Source organism: Kogia breviceps, chromosome 20 (genome assembly GCF_026419965.1).
Source record: "Kogia breviceps isolate mKogBre1 chromosome 20, mKogBre1 haplotype 1, whole genome shotgun sequence".
In the NCBI taxonomy this organism is placed as follows: domain Eukaryota; kingdom Metazoa; phylum Chordata; class Mammalia; order Artiodactyla; family Physeteridae; genus Kogia; species Kogia breviceps.
This window is the reverse complement of record NC_081329.1, coordinates 19,012,859-19,026,618: the sequence shown is the minus strand read 5'-3', so window position 1 is coordinate 19,026,618 and position 13,760 is coordinate 19,012,859. Positions and strand designations below refer to the sequence as shown.

At 39.5% G+C, this 13,760-nt stretch overlaps 1 protein-coding gene across 4 annotated transcripts in view; it reads right to left on the bottom strand.

Moving 5' to 3' along the window:
- The window catches only part of DLC1 (DLC1 Rho GTPase activating protein), a 496,355-nt gene that overhangs the window by 92,724 nt on the left and 389,871 nt on the right, over positions 1-13,760 (bottom strand). The gene's annotated exons all lie outside the window — the stretch shown is intronic.

Sequence of the window (13,760 nt, the reverse complement as noted above, 5' to 3'; positions counted from 1 at the left end):
GTCAAACAGGCATGTAAAACTGAATTACTGAACCAATAATGAACTCCTGATCTGCCCCTCAAAACCTGCTTCTCCCTCAGTCTTGTCCATCTTGGTTCCTGATAACTCCATTTTCTTTTCAAAATGTCTTCTAATTATTCTCGCCTTCTCTCTTTCTCTTATCCCCACCCTCACCCATCAGTAAATCTTATTGGCTCAACCTTTAGCCACGGCTAAACCCTTCTCACCATCTCCACTGCTGTCAACTTGGTCTAGGCCGGTATCATCACTTGCCCCGATTGTTCCAATAGCTTCTTAGTTTCCTTCCTTCTACCCTTGTCCCCTTTGAGTCTATTACACTATAATAGGGTGATTCCATTAGAATTTAAGTTAACTAACATCACTCCTCTTATAATCCTCCACTGGCTTCTTATCTTAGAGTAAAAACCAAGGTCCTTCCAATATCCTACCAGGTCCTTCCTTCTGTTACCTCTCTGACCTTTTCTTCTACACCCTTTCCCTCGCCACTCTCATTCCCATACTGACCTCCTTGATGTTTCTAAAGAAAGACCTTGGGGAGAAAAAGGGACCTGAGGCTTGCTCTCACTTCAAGAACTTTGCACTTACTCTTTTCTCTGCTTGGAAAGCTCGTTCCCCCAAGACCCACGAGGCTGCTGCCCCACCCTTTGTGTCTTCACTTAAATGTCACTTTCTCAGAGGGTCCTTCTCTGACCACCTTGTTTCAAATGCCACTCACATTCTCCTTACCCTCACCAGCTCTGTACTCTTCCTTTTTCTCTGTTTTATTTTTTTCCCCATAGCACTTTTCACCTACCAACATAATAATATATACACAATATATAATTTACTTGTTTATTCTCTCCTTGATTTGCCTCTCACCAGTAGAATCTAAGCTCCATGACAGCAGAAATATTGTTTCAGTCATTGATGTGTCCCCAGAGCCTAAGGGCATTTGATACATAATAGGTGCTCAATAAATATTTGTTGAATGAAAGAGTCTCTTTAACCTCACTGTTTTTCTCACTAGAATAAACATAAATTGCTTTCGGGCAGGGATCATGTCATGTTCATCCTTCTGTCTTCGGAGTTTAATATGGTATCTGGCAAAGGGTAGGTGGCCATTAACATTGAAGTGAACTGTTGAAGAAAAAACACACTCTATGATTCTTTGAGTACTGCATTCCAAGATGGACAGGACTGGATACATGATAGAGAGGGGAGACAGAGAAAGTCTCAGTTAACCAACAAATACACAGGTATTAAGTTTTACATTACATAAACCCATAGATAGAATTTGGGAAAGAAATTGAGGCTAGGGATATTCCGGACTTTTACTATCAAGAGAGTAGGGAGTGAGGATATTAATCATAATTACCTGGGAATATTTGAGGGATTTAACATCACTACCTCTTTGGGGGAGCCACTAACATTTATGGAATATTTATTATGTGCCAGACTTTTGGATGCGATTTCTAGTGGCTGCCCACTGGTGTTTTCTTGGCCCTCACCCCTCTAGCTCCAGCCTGAATAATTGCATTTCTCTATGTGGTGACACTTTCTTATACAAGAAGTAAAATCATACAAGTTAGTAATATTTTTTCTCTTGCCCCCTTTCCTCCTCCTCCTTCTCCTTAATGGAAAAGTATTCGTCAAAATAGAATAGTTGCTTTGGGAGTTTAAGTTAATATATAGAATCCAGGATAATTATTTTAAGCAGGTCCATACAACAGAGGCAGCTTTTTTTTTTTTTTAATTTTTATTTATTTATTTATTTATTTTTTGTGTGCGGTACGCGGGCCTCTCACTGTTGTGGCCTCTCCCGTTGCGGAGCACAGGCTCCGGACGCGCAGGCTCAGCGGCCATGGCTCACGGGACCAGCTGCTCCGCGGCATGTGGGATCTTCCCAGACCAGGGCACGAACCCGTGTCCCCTGCATTGGCAGGCGGATTCTCAACCACTGCGCCACCAGGGAAGCCCCAGAGGCAGCTTTTAAATGGCTAAACCAGCTTTTAAAGCAGCTCCATTGGCAGTAAAATTTTTACCAAAAGGAAGTAATGATAAACATAAAATTTAGACTAGTGGTTACTTCTGGGAGGTGAGAGGAACTTTCTAAGGCATTGGAGACACTTAGTTTCTTAAGCTGGATAGTGAGTACATGCTATTACTTTTTAATATATTTCTATGAGACACATTTTTATGAAATATTTAAAAAAGGAACTGCTCCTCTGGACCAAGACTTTTCTCAAACAATCATTTAAAGATCCTTAATGTATATTAAAATTAAACTCACCAAAGTCACTTCAATAGCATAAAAAATTTGCACGGTAAAATAATTTTAAGCATTTCAGCTCTCCCTGTGGAAAGCTTTTATGTAAGAGTCTTTCAACAATAGAATCTAAAATAGCCTCTTCCTATGAAGGTTGTGTACAGATTCCTTTTGTTTGTTTGTTTATAAGTCATTTGTTTTAAACTCTAAATATTCTTCTCTTAGTGCCAATATGATTGGAATTCCAGCCAAGAGAGAAAAAGCCTATTTAACTTAAAGAACTCTAGTGATGGGCTTCCCTGGTGGCGCAATGGTTAAGAATCCGCCTGCCAATGCAGGGGACACAGGTTCAAGCCCCAGTCGGGGAAGATCCCACATGCTGCGGAGCAACTGAGCCCGTGCGCCACAGCTGCTGAGCCTGCGCTCTAGAGCCCACGAGCCACGACTACTGATCCCGTGCGCCATGACTACTGAAGCCCCCGTGCCTGGAGCCTGTACTCCGCAACAAGAGAAGTCACCGCAGTAAGAGGCCCATGCACCACAACAAAGAGTAACCCCCGCTCTCTGCAACTAGAGAAAGCCAGTGTGCAGCAACGAAGACCCAACGCAGCCAAAAATAAGTAAATTAAATAAATTAATTTAAAAAAAAAAGAACTCTAGTGATGATACTCAGGCTCTAACCACTAAATGTAACTATAATTAAATAAAAATGCATTCAGATCCAGACTGGGAACACAATTAGCATAGGGGCAAAAGAAGATGGGACTCTTGGACTTTGCTTCCCTACAAGCTCCAGGCTTTAGCAGGGCAGGAGAGAAGCATATGGCCTGAGATAGGTGTGTTACAAGAACTTGGCGCAATAGAAATATGAGGTAGCTACCTTTGTCATTTAAATTTTTCTAGTAGACACTTTAAGAAAAGAAACAGGTGAAATTAATCTTAATAATACCTATAGTTTATTTAACCCAATATATCCAAAGTATCATCATTTCCACAAGTGATCAATATAAAGATTATTAATGAGAGAGTCTACATTCTTTATCTCACAGTAAGTCTTTGAAATCTGGTGTGTATTTTACATGTCAAAGAGTGGATTCATTGGTGAAACCTACTGCTTTGCAGTTTGGGATGATGCCCTGTTTAACAAGAGGACAACAACATTTACTAACACAAAATTGGATACGAAAGTGAATATCAATTTAGAATGAAAAAAGATATCACAAGGAGTTACTGGAGATTTGAAGTTTCAGGCCCTGTTCTTTTGATATCTCTCTTGGCAATTTACCAGACACACTTAGACAGAACTGTTTCCTGATTCCAACCTGGCTTCCTTCCCCTCCCCGGCTTGACCAGTACAACTCCTAGCACTCACAGGGGCCCATCTAAGTCAGGGTGTCTGAAGTGTTTAAGTTTCATTAGTGTAACGGGTGAAATTATGTCTCTGCAAGTTCACATGTTGAAGCCTTCATCCCTAGTACCTTAAAATGTAACTGCATTTGGAGATAAGGTCTTTAAAGAGGTGACTGAGTTAAAACGAGGCCATCAGGGTGGGCCCTAATCCAATATGACTGGTGTCCTTATAAGAAGAGGAAGAGACACGGAGAGGACAGGGCACAGAGATAAGACTGTGTGAGGACAAAGCAGTGAGGAGGTGACTGCAAGCCAGGGAGGGAGACCGCAGGAGAAACCAACCCTGCTGGCACCTTGATCTTGGGCTTTCCACCTCCAGAACCATGAGAAAATAAACTTCTGTTGTTTAAGCCACCCAGTCTGGGGTATTTTGTTACGGCAGCCAGAGCAAACTAATACAATAAGCTTCTTTTATTTTTAACATCTTTATTAGCCTATAATCGCTTTAGAATGTTGTGTTGGTTCCTCCGTAAAACAAAGTAAATCAGTTATTTGTATACCTATATGTCCTCCCTCTTGCGTCTCCCTCCCACCCTCCCTATCCCACCCCTCTAGGTGGTCACAAAGCACCAAACCGATCTCCCTGTGCTATGCGGCTGCTTCCCACTAGCTATCTATTCTACACTTGGTAGTGTACATATGTCAATGCTACTCTCTCAATTCATTCCACCCTCCCCTTCCCCCTCTGTGTCCACAAGTCCGTTCTCTACGTCGGTGTCTCTATTCCTGCCCTGCCACGAGGTTCATCAGTACCATTTTTCTAGATTCCATATATATGTGTTAATATACGGTATTTGTTTTTTGCTTTCTGACTTCTCTCTGTATGACAGACTCCCGGTCCATCCACATCACTAGAAATGACTCAGTTTCATTCCTTTTCATGCCTGAGCAATATTCCATTGTATATATGTACCACATCCCTCCTGCACTGTTGGTGGGAATGTAAATTGATACAGCCACTATGGAGAACCGTATGGAGGGTCCTTAAAAAACGAAAAATACAATTATCATATGACCCAGCAATCCCACTACTGGGCATATACCCTGAAAAAACCATAATTCAAAAAGATGCATGCACCCCAATGTTCATTGCAGCACTATTTACGATACCCAGGACATGGAAGCAACCTAAGTGTCCACTGACAGATGAATGGATAAAGAAGATGTGGTACGATTAGCTTCTTGATAAGCTTCCTCTGCTATGGACTTTGCTCTTTGCTGCCTCATGCCCTTGCTAACCAGCACCCTCCTCCTCTCGGTCTGTCCTGATCCAACACAACCTGAGCCTTCTCTCCTTCAAGTCTTCCTAATGGAGAGACCTCACGGGCTCAGAGCGCACTCACACTTACTGACCCTCATCATCTGGCTAGGGAATGTGAGTTTCCATGTCACTGCTCCTATATTAGTCCCACGCAGTGTGACTTTGACTTTTCAATACATCCCTTTTCTCCCTTAAGAGATGAGTCTTTTAAAGACTATCAGGGACAATGTCTTATATCAAATTGGAACATTACAAACATTTCTTTTTTTTTTTGGCCTCACTGTGCGACCTGTGGGACCTCAGTTTCTTGACCAGGGATTGAACCTGAGCCATGGCAGTGAAAGTGCCAAATCCTAACCACTACACCACCAGGGAACTCCCTCAAACATTTCTTGAATAATCTGTTCTGAATTAGGAGGGAGGAGGCCCATCTAATACTGTGGATGATAAAACAACAAAAAAAGGGGCTTTTAAAAAATGTTACTTTTGGGCTTCGCTGGTGGCGCAGTGGTTGAGAGTCCACCTGTCGATGCAGGGGACGTGGGTTCGTGCCCCGGTCCGGGAGGATCCCACATGACGCGGAGCGTCTGGGCCCGTGAGCCATGGCCGCTGAGCCTGCGGGTCCGGAGCCTGTGCTCCGCAACGGGAGAGGCCACAACAGCGAGAGGCCCGCGTACCGCAAAAAAAGAAAAAAAAAAAAAGTTACTTTCAAAGTTAAAGGAGAACGGAATCTACCAGATTTGCTGATAGTTTAGTGCTATATCTGCACTAACCAGCATAACAACTGTTATGGCTGAAGTCCCCTAATCCCTCCCATTGCTTCCTACTAATGCAGTGGGTCAGGGGCATTTATCTTTGTTTCTGCTGCAGCCACCCAATCCTGGTCGTTGCCTTCTGTTTTTTCTACTGCTTACAACAGTAACGGAAGTTCACAAGAATATCTTCCAAAGAGCTTTGGCCAGAACCAAAGGAAGTGAGTACATTCAAGGGTGAAAGGATGATTCAACCTCTTTGAGTGCTTAATTCTTGGTTTGGTATCCCTTCTGAAATTGCTGAAAAGAATGCCAACAAGTTGTAATTACCATGGCGCTCCCTGGGATGTGGAAATCTGCCAATATTCATTGGATTGCAACCAACAAATCCATTTTAAGTAAGTCTTCAAAGGAAATGAGTATCTATTTTGGTTATTTATAGGGAATATCTGTGGCCCTTCCAAAGTTCACAAGCATGCTTGATTTATGCTTCTTATCAGCACTTTTTTGGGTGCAGGCTTAAATGTGCACTAAATATAATATAGTAATTCATTAAAGGGTTGATAAAAGAGAGTGGCCAGTACTTAGTCCCAGAATGAGTACCCCCAAATCTGCATTAGCTACTCATAGAGAAACTGCACACTTACTCTCTTAGTAAGAAAATATATCTGGGTTCAAAATATTTATCAAATGCCATATTTTTCCAGCGAACCAAGGTTCTCCAAGGGAGACATCCATCACCAACCTCAGGAAAGTGAGAGGCCTGCTTTTGCAATCAGAACAGCTTTCCAAGGCCCTCATGCCAATTGCCGTGTGGAATGATTCCACATCAGCTTTGGAAACTTCCAGGGGAGCTGAGTGGGCAGCCATGAATCATCTCTCATCCTTTACACTTATCATTACTGATTTCCTTGGAATATTATATGAAAATAATACCTTGCATTTTTGTAAAGAATGCTTTTCCTGATGGCATTAGACAGTCCCAGAGTAAAAAATGTAGGCCCTGGTGAGCTGTGTACCCTGAAATTGGATATATTCCAAAAATGTTTGCAAATGCTATTCTGAGTCTGAGTCAACACACCTGATCTGGAGGGCTGTCTGTCACAGGCAGAGGCTGGTGGTGCTGGCAAAAGCCCAAGGACTCCGTTTTGGGAATTAAAAACAAAAATCAAAACAAAACAGAAACTAATTTTAACCCCTTCATAGTCAACTTGAAAGAGCACTGTGACCTTGAGTTGTCTTGTTTTGTTATGGATAAGAAAGTAGACCTAAGAAAATAACCTCTCCTTTAAAAAATTCTATGCATACACTGAGAAAAATACTGAGAGTGGTTTTTCTAGCTATTTCTCATTTATTTGGCCAAAGCTGATGTCATAATATCCTATCATGTGGGAAGGAATAGATGGCACCTCGAAATCTTTGGGTGCTAATGCCAAACTCATCACCAGTTTGCCTTGTAGTTTTGGAGTTGCACAGACTCCCTGGGATACCTGATGAAGTTGACTAATATAGTTTGTAGCAATTGGAGATGTCAGTCATTCTGTTGCAAGATCAAAAGCAGATGAGTCTTCTCATCAAAATGTTCTTACAAGTAGCAACAGCTGCAATGGCGTTTCTGAACCTTCATATATAAATAAAGGGCTCCTGTCAGTGGTGAACCATCAAGTTGAAGGGATTGTGAATGCAGCTTGTTGCTACTGGAACCATGTCCCATGAAGAATAGTTGATGGAAATGAGGATACTTAATTTGTAAAAAAGAAGTCAGAGAAAATCTAGTAGTTTCTCTGTGATTGAAGGACTGCTGTGAAGGAGAATTAAATATGTTTTTGCCTGTGTGACCTCAAAGTATAGAACATGGCCAACAGCAGAAGCCACATGGAGACAGATTCTAGACCAACTCAAGGATTATTTTGTAACACAGCTCCTTAAAGATGATGCCACAGTACCAAATGACATACCCTTTCCTGGAGGTGTCCAAGTAAGATGTTACAGAAATAAATCTGAACGAACCTTTTGGCCAACCCAGTAGCTGCTTGATGGTCATGTGGCAGAAACACTGTGATTTAACTACAGAAGTATTCCCCTCTTCCTAGATTTCAAGGAGCATCTAAAAATAAGCAAAGAGTCATTATAGACATAGAGGCTGCAGCTTTTAAATTTTGCCACTTAAGGATATTTTAATTGCTATTTATTACTACCACCGTTTAACAGGATAAAGGATAAAGCCAAGAAGAATAGGAAAGAAATAATCTAAGAATAAAGGATAGTTTTTGAGTAGTAAATAAATTCAGCTCTATGAAAGATGTACCATCTAACTTGAAACACACAGCAACCAATACTGTACATTCTATGTTGAGACACACACACACACACACACACACAAATGGGGACGGAAGAAGAAATGTCAACTCATGAGAGTGGATGGGGGGAGAGAATGGGACTAGAGTGGGATTTAAAAAGGACGTCAACTTTATCTACACTATTTTACTTCTTTATGTAAAAAATAACACAAATATGATAAAATGTCCATATTTGTCAATTCTGGGTGCAAGAAACAAGAATGTTTGTTATCTTTTTCTTTTGTATTTTTCTGTATTAAAATAATCACCCTCTCTTCCCAAACAAAACAGAACACCAAGCTTTACTGCATTGTCTGTATTTTTTCTCATTTCAACATGCACTAACGTAAATGAAACTCTCTATTACTACTGATCCACAGGTCATGATTTGGGAGATAGGCGTCTTCATTTATCAACTGTATCTTACAGCCTACTGCAGGCCAGGCACTGTGTCTGTGCACCCGCTAGTCCCGTGAGTCTGCAGCTCTAGGATTCTTAATTTTCGGTAGATACACCTTTTACAGTTTCTTTCAGATCTTACATTTCCTCTGAAATCAGGAAAAAACTGCAATTATATCAACGTAGTTTGTTAATAGCAGCTATCGTATGCTGATCAGACTCCCTAATTGTAGCTATTTAAGCCGTTGATTTATTTTAAAAAGAGGGAGTGAGATTGAAGAAAAAAGGTTTTCAAGAAAAAAAATGATTGAAGAAATCTCCTAGACGCTAAGGTCAGTCTTAGAAGAAACTCACAATCAGGAATAATTATTAATTATATAACATAATATATTAGTAATTATATAAAAGTATATAATGATATATAATAATTATAGTTATATTAATTTTAAAAAGAGTGTTGGGAGGGGACAAAGAAAAAAATGTTCACTCCTAAAATTAACGCCAGTAAGTCTTGAGATCATAGCTCTGCCATTTGTTTTGAATTGGTACCATTAATAAGGCAGCGTAGAGATGGTGCACCTGGTTTTAGATGTTACTTTGTCCCAACTGATCAACACCTCAGATAAAGCCGCAACTCCATGGCATGGCATTGGGATCATGGAGTTCAACCCACCTATACAACTAATAGCAGTTTACAGCTTATAATGAACTTTTACACATAAACTCATCGCTAGCCACTCATCACCAAACGTGACTTTTTTTTTATGCCACTGAATACACGGACTAGCAAATTTCTCCTCATTCCTTAGAATACCACTGAGACATCACTTCCCTGGGAAGCTTTTCTTCCTGCTCCGCTGGTCCACACTTGGTGCTCTCTTCTTTTCGTTCTCACTGTTTTGTGCATACTTTTATTAAATAGTTCTCACTTTATATTAAAAAGTATTTTTTTTAAAATTAAAAATAGTTCTTATTTTATATTAAAATTATATTTTATAAAAGTCTTCCACACAAGACAGTGAGGAGAGGATGTCATTTCTATGGATTTATGGATGATGACATGGAGGTTAGGGAAATGAGTAAAACCACAGAGCTGGTCAGTTTAAGAGCCTGAGTTTGAAATTAGGTCTTCTGTCTCCAACTCATGCTTTTTCTACTCTGCAGCACTACTCTTTATAGCATGGTAGGATGCTCAATTTCGCAAAGTATTACAAGTATCACCATTGTTTTTGTTTCTTAAAATTGTAGTAATTAAAAAATTTAAGATAAGTAACAATGATTCTAACAGTCTACATTTATTGAGGGTTTATAATATGCCCACAATGGTCTAAGAGATTTAGACTATTAATTCATTTAATCCTCAGGAAGATCCTATAAGTACTATTATTATCTTTATTTTACAGGTGAGGAAATTGAGATGCTGAATGGTGAGATAACTTGCTTGAAGTCACCCAGCTAAACAGTGGCAGAATTGAAATTCACACCCAGGTGGTCTGGCTTTGGCACCCATATTCTTAAGAGAAGTAGACTTAACTACTGGTTTTTTCTCTCCTCAATGGAACTTTGGCCATGAACACTGTCTCCAAGATTGCTTTCAATTTTGATTCTATACTTACTATGGAACCAAGATTTGCCTCTGGTTTTCCACTTATAGCCTCAACTATAATTATATAGCACAAAAGAGAGATGGAGTTGATTCAGATGATTGAGTACATTGAGTTTCATGTGGATAGTTATTATGAAACAAGTAGGTTTTTTACTTTTGAATTTTCCCCCCTCCTACCCTACAAATAATAAAGGAAACGAGTAATTGAGGGAGAAAAAGAAAAAAGAGAAAAAATAGCAAACAGTCTATTTCTGATTTGTTTGGGACTCCATTCAAGGTTGTAGGAATCATTCAGAATTGCATTTCGAGTGTCCAGAGCAACTGATCTCCTTTGAAATATCTTTGAGATGAAAAATAAAACTGTAAAACATGTTGTGACAAGCTGCCATATGAAAGACTCTTCACATGTAGAACAATAAAGAGTGGAGCAAACATCTTCTTTACAGTTTACCTTGTAAAGACTACCCGAGTATAAAACCTAAATAACAAGGAACTAAAAGCACAAATAAGAACAAATCTTCATAAATATTTTGTGCCATTTCATAATAATCAGAACTTACTTTATTAAGAAAGTAAATGTAATAAGGCAATGCTGAACAACAACGAGAACCATAAAATATAGCTGAGAATGTGTCCAGGAAGAAAAACTTCTCATTTGTAACAAATTAAAATAAAATTCACAATCACTATTACAGTTATTTAAATACTACTGTAGTTCAGTAATTAAGAAGGAAAAACAATTTATGCTGCTGAGATTTTTGGAGTCCCCCAAATCCCTGAAATATATTCTGGACATTCTCATGTATACTTTAACAATACTGAATATACATCTATCTCTCATTGTTTCCTTAAAACATATCTTGAATGTTATATATAAAGTTGTTTTTTTTTTTTTTTTTTTTTTGCGGTAGGCGGGCCTCTCACTGTTGTGGCCTCTCCCGTTGTGGAGCACAGGCTCCGGACGCGCAGGCTCAGCGGCCATGGCTCACGGGCCCAGCCGCTCCTCGGCATGTGGGATCCTCCCAGACCCGGGAACAAACCCGTGTCCCCTGCATCGGCAGGCGGATTCTCAACCACTGCGCCACCAGGGAAGCCCTGTTATATATAAAGTTTTATTCCTAGACATTTAGGCCGAATGACCTGGTTCTTTATTCTCCAAACTTTCTTAAATTACCTTCTTTTCTGTTCCTACATTTTTATTAACTTGCCTGTCTCCTTCACTTCTCCATCTTTCCCCCCCTTATTAATTCACCCATTCATTCATTATTTATTTCACTTCCTACACCATGACTTTCTATTTATCAAAATCAAAGCTTCCCCCTTTTAACACGTTACATTCGTTATCTTTTTCAAGTACAGCTTGAGATTTTAGTTACAGTCAGTCTTTCCTGAGAAATGAATAGTGGGAAAGTAGGATCCACTCCTATGCCTCTCCTGAACGCTCATCTCACTCACTTTACCTTTGTCCTTCCTTAAACCTAAGATCAGGTGGACCTCATAGCTAGTTAGGTTTCAGGTTTCAGGTTGTAAGATACTAGAGGAGCTCAGCATGAAGTGTCAATAATCATCATGCTTACTTCTTTTAAAATTTTTATTGGGTGATTTTTTTAAAAAAACAATATCCGGGCTCTACTCAGCCAAGATAATGAGTAGGGAATTTCACTTAGAAATTAGAAATAAGGAAGATAAGTAAGAGGTGATAAGAAGTGTCTAGATTGCTTCTATTGGTTTTGGAATTATGCTGGGATGAGTATTTGTAACTTTGGACAATTCCCAAAAGGGACATGAAGAATGAATTTTCTATGAAAAGGATGAAAGTGAGCAAACCTTAAGTTGTGTATGACCCTGTCTAAACGAGTCAGCTGTCTGTGTGGCCTGATAGAGTGAACTGGCGTCCCATCCATTTTTGGGGGCTGGTTTTACGCTAAGAATATCTTTTCCCTCCTACTGTCCTTAGTTGTAAACACAGGCCCCTGCTTTTTAAGGTTAGTTTTCCTCAGCGTTATGGACAGAAGAGGAAATTCCTTTTAAAAGAGCTTTGTGATAGGACTTTTGTCCTTTACACGAAATAAACCTTTTGGGAAACAAAAGAGAATGGATGGGAAATAACATGATAAGAAAAGAGCTCTGTAGTTTTGTGTTAATTTTAAATCCAACCTCTTCACCAGAAGAGTTGTTAAAAGCCTGGTGCTGACTCATTTCCCTGCCTGGGCTGTTACCCTGGGGGGAGACACCATTATAAGTCTCACACATACTCATAAGCGTTCGTAAATTCTTGGGTCTTTGATGTGTTTTGGGTCAACAGAATCATTGCAGTACACCTATCATGGGAGTGGCTTTGAAGAGAGTCTTGAGGCTTGTAGAGGCAAAAACACTCAGGGAGAAAAACTCCTGTTAAGAAACATATTGCTGTAAAGCCAGAAACATTTCTGAAGCCTTCATTCAGTCTAGGGAACTCCAAGGACAAATGGACCCATGGACTAATAAACTCTGCTGGGTGTGGGCTAGGGGGTTGGAAAACACAGGGCCTGTGGGCAGGGCTGAACTCTGACAGTAGTAAATGTCGTTACAAAGTTCACCTACTTTCGGATATCTGAAGGTCAAAGTAATGAGAACCCCCAGCACAAGTTAAGGTTAAATACACTATTTCCCTCAGACTTTAAAGATAGCTTTAGTATTCTGTTGATAAGTATTGATATGGGTAAAGCTCAAATTCCAGATTTTAAAAAAACATTTCTATGTAGAAATAAATTACTGTAGATCTAGAAAATCTCAGGGTAATTTATATATATATGTATATGCACATATATATATATACACACACACATATACTCACAGGTTTTAGAAGCAATAAAATATTTTATTAAGCTAAAGTCATGGCTATTTCATTGTATTATGAGTAGGATACTTTATAAACAAAATAAATCATCAGCAAATAAAATGCTGCACTTTAATGATCTTAAAACATAACATCTTTTTAAATGGTCACTAGATATTTTGCCGATTTCGCCAATTACTTGTCACACTCTGGCTGGAAATTCTCAACCATTCCATTCATTTATTAACTCAGCCAGGGAACTGTTTTTAAAATTTATGAGAATGCTTGTGGTCAAATTCCTCCATTGCCTTTACCTATGACTCAGCGGAGAGAATGCTTTTCAATTGGTTACTGGTACAAGCACCTGTCTTGTATTTTGGACCGTAACTGTACCTGTGACACTAATTGGCTTGCTCCTTAGCACCTTCTTGATCATACTGCCTGAATGGGGCCAGCCTTGTAATGGAGCATTTTGTGATCACATGTTAAAATGAAACTATTATAGACCAGATGGCATTACTGAGAGGTCACACTAGGAAAAACAAAACGGCACTGCAAGTTTTAATTTTCTATAGGAAAATAGAGTTCATTTCAGTCTGCAATGCAGTCTAGTATACATCATTTGCACCTCTAAGAATAGCTAGTACTTACTGTAAGGCAGAGGCCCTGAAAGTGGGATATTGCATCCCAGTGAGTGTGCAAGATGATTCTTTGGGGTCTGGGAAGAAAACATGATTAACTTCTACTTATATTTTATTAACTTTTTGATTAACGGAGAATGACATTAGGCTTTGCTAATATTTAATATGTAGATTGATGTTGATTCCCACCTTCATCCACATGTCATGTGTCACAATACTCAGAGTCTACTCTGGGAAGATTGTGAATTTCTTGTCTTGGATGGGTTAT